Source organism: Nicotiana sylvestris, chromosome 4 (genome assembly GCF_000393655.2).
Source record: "Nicotiana sylvestris chromosome 4, ASM39365v2, whole genome shotgun sequence".
NCBI lineage: Eukaryota > Viridiplantae > Streptophyta > Magnoliopsida > Solanales > Solanaceae > Nicotiana > Nicotiana sylvestris.
The window spans coordinates 70,519,895-70,523,632 of NC_091060.1; positions in this window are offsets into that span (position 1 = coordinate 70,519,895).

The following is a 3,738-nucleotide window of genomic DNA, read 5'->3' on the forward strand; positions in this document are numbered from 1 at the left end:
GAAACACCAATATATCATCAATAAACACAATGATAAAGAAATCCAGATAATGCTGAAATACACTGTTCGTCTAATGCATGAAAGTTGTGAGGGCACTGGTCAGCCCAAAAGGCATCACCAAGAACTCATAATTCCCATAGCAGGTTTTGAAGGCTATCATAAGTATGTCTGAAGCCCTAATCTCTAACTAATGGTACTCCTATCTCAAGTCCTTCAAGAACATCCTAGAACCTTGAAGTTGATCAAATAAATCATCAATACGCGGCAGTGGATACTTGTTCTTTATCCTAACCTTGTTCAATTGTCTGTAGTCGATGCACATTATCATGGAATTGTCTTTCTTCTTCACAAATAGAACTGGAACACCCTTAGCTAATACACTCGTCCTTATAAAATCTTTATCTAGCAATTCCTTCAAATGTGCTGAAGCAATGCGATATGATGGAATAGATATGGGCGAGTGCCCGATGCCAAATCAGTACCAAAATCAATATCCCAATCGGATGGCATGCCCAGTAGGTCTATAGTGAACAAATCTTAAAACTCCCTCACCATGGGAATTGAATCAACCGTGGGTGTATCAACACTGTCGTCTCTTGGAAAGGCTAAATACGCCAAGCACCCCTTCTCAACCATCTGTTGAGCCTTCAGAAAAGAAACCACCCTACTAGGAATATGTGCCAAGGAACCTCTACATTTCAACCTTGGCACCCACGGCATAGCCAACGTCATGGTCTTAGCGTGAAAATAAAAATAGAATGGTACGGAGATAAAAAGTACATACACAAAATCACATAATAATCCACCATATTAAGCAACAGAAGATCAATCCTAGTCTCATAGCCCCCCTATAGTGACCAAACAAGAACAATAGACACGGTCCACCATAATAGAATTCTCATCGGGTGTAGACATAAATAGGAGTATCCAAAGAATCAAACCATATCAAAATAACTAAATCAATCGTGGGTGTATCAACATTGTCGTCTCTTACAAAGGCTAAATATGCCAAGCACCCCTTCTCAACCATCCGTTGAGCCTTTAGAAAAGAAATCACCCTACTAGGAATATATGCCAAGGAACCTCTCCATTTCAACCTCGGCACCCACGGGATAGCCAACATCACGGTCTTATCATGAAAATAAAAAATAGAATGGTACGAAGATAACAAATACATACCTAAAATCACATAATAATCCACCATATTAAGCAACAGAAGATCAATCCTAGTCTCATAGCCCCCCAATAGTGACCAAACAAGAACAATAGACAAGGTCCACCATAATAGAATCCTCAACAGGTGTAGACACATAAACAGGAGTATCCAAAGAATCACAAACCATATCAAAATATGAAGAAAAGTAGGATGACACATACAAATAGGTAGAATCCGGATCAAATAAAATTGATGCATCTTTATGACAAACCAGAACAATACCTGTAATGACTTCATCTGATGCAACTGCCTCAGTATTACCAGGGAAAGTGTCAAAACGGGCCTGGCCTCCCCCTCGAAGATGACCTCTACTCACTTGGGCCCTTCCACTAGATGGTTGTGCAAGTGGTGTAGCATCTGGAGCGGGAATCATAGTATGAGTATCCTAGTGAGGTCCACTCATCCGAAGTTTGGGATAATCTCTCACCATGTTCCTAGCATTACCACACACAAGATAATCTCTTTGCAGGCATGGCTGTTGATACTAAGCATGCCCTGGATGACTAGAACAACTACTGTAGGAACCCCGTGCAGAACGGGAACTGGAAGATGGATGTCCAGTACGAGTGCTCTCAGATCCATGGCTAGCTGGTGCACTACGGGAAACCTGAAGTGCGAACTAAACTGGTCAACTAACAAATCCTCTGCCATGACAGGTCTAAGTCGTAGAGTAAAAACTACTAAATCCTCCAGGACCTCGAGGCTTCTTATCCTCACTATCATCACTTTCCTACACGCGAATATGCTCGAATCTCCAAGAAATCCCCACAACCTAATAAAATGCAATCTTAGTCTCCAACTCTCATGCCATCTCAAAACTGAGGCTAAAGGTGAGTCCCTCAACAAAATCTATGGATTCTCTCTCAATTAGTGGAAATTAAGAGAGCTACATGACAAAATAACTTTGTAAACCTCATAGCATACTCGGACACAGTCATACCTCCTAGCACAAATGTTAATACTCACGGCACAACTCGCTATTGACACCCAATTTTTTCCTATTTTTATATGCATAAATACCTTTAAATAGCATATATAGTCATATATGAGCATGCATAAGGTTTTTACAATTTTCCTACAATTTTAAAGATTCCTAATTGATTTATTTCTTCCCCTTTTACTCATAAAATCCCCAATAATTATCCCTTAAATTATTGTTGGGGTGATTTAGTCATTTAATTTCTATATTTATGCCAAAATATGGTTAAAATATTTTTATGCATTTTTATAATTGCATTATGTATTTTTAAAGCTAAATTGCATATAATTGCAATATTAGACTTATTAATGTATAATTACATTTGTATGCATAAAATCGACCTTCTATATTTTTAAAAGGTGAAATGGCTTCGTGGCCACTTAAACTTGTATTGGATTTTAAAGCCGATATATAAACTTTTGATTTTCCCATTTTAGTACCTCAACTCAACTAATTGAGTACAAATAAACCCCTTCGTCAGAGCGTGTAGCTCAATTGCCTGACAGGAAGAACACGCCAAATTCTAAGATCATTTATTATTTTACATGTGTCATTTGTGGGTCCTTTTTCCTTAAACTAATTTATCAAAATTTCTTTCTTATTTTACTTCTTTCACTGTTTCTTTTACAACTTTTAGCGCTGTAGTCCGAGAAAAAAAATCTCAGCCATAACCTGACCACATGCCTCAATCACCCATGAACTTCCATAAAATCCATTCTATCTTTCACTTTTAATAAAATCCATAGAATTCATACCCCAAGTCATAGAGCCGATGGGGCACCTGTTAAAATTCCGTCAAGGCATCAAGAGAGCCGGCGAGGCTATGTCCAAAAAGGACATTAATGGTGAAATCAGAAAGAGAGAAGAAGTTGGACTCCGTAAGTGGGATTTTCCGGCTAAAACTCGACAATTTTCCAATGGTCTTTATCTTTCTCTATCTATCTTCTAGTCTGAGATGGATACAAAAAAGAGATATGGAGTTAATGTGGGAGAAAGGATTGACAGTTTTTTTTTGACAAAATTCATTGTTTTTTTTTTGTTTTTCACTACGCTGGGTTTGAAACAAAAAGAGGAAGAGGTGGGGAAAGATTGGAGTGGGGGAGAAAGAAAAGAAGGGGAAGGTGTGGGGCAGACGACAATGCGAAAGGGGAAAAGAAACAGGAAGAGGTTAGGGGGATAATGGTATTACTGATTTAGGGTGGGGGTAAGGTGGGGTGAGGGCTTATTTTCTTTCTTTTTCATTTGCAATTATTTTTTTATATTTTTAGATTTTTTAAAATCAAAATAAATGTAGTCACGCGTCTAATTTACGTGACTTGCACACTCTTTGTCCACATCACCTCTCTCACTGCCACATGTGCATGGTCAATGGTCAAATAGGTTTATTAGTTACCAAATACGTGAGTTTGAGTGTTTAAACGGGAACAGTGTAAGTTTGTGTATCGGCTTTACAAATGAGAGCAAGTTTAAGCGTCCAGAAGGCCATTTTGCCTTTTTAAAATGTTAAATATATATTTTAAATCATTTTAGTATACAAAATTAT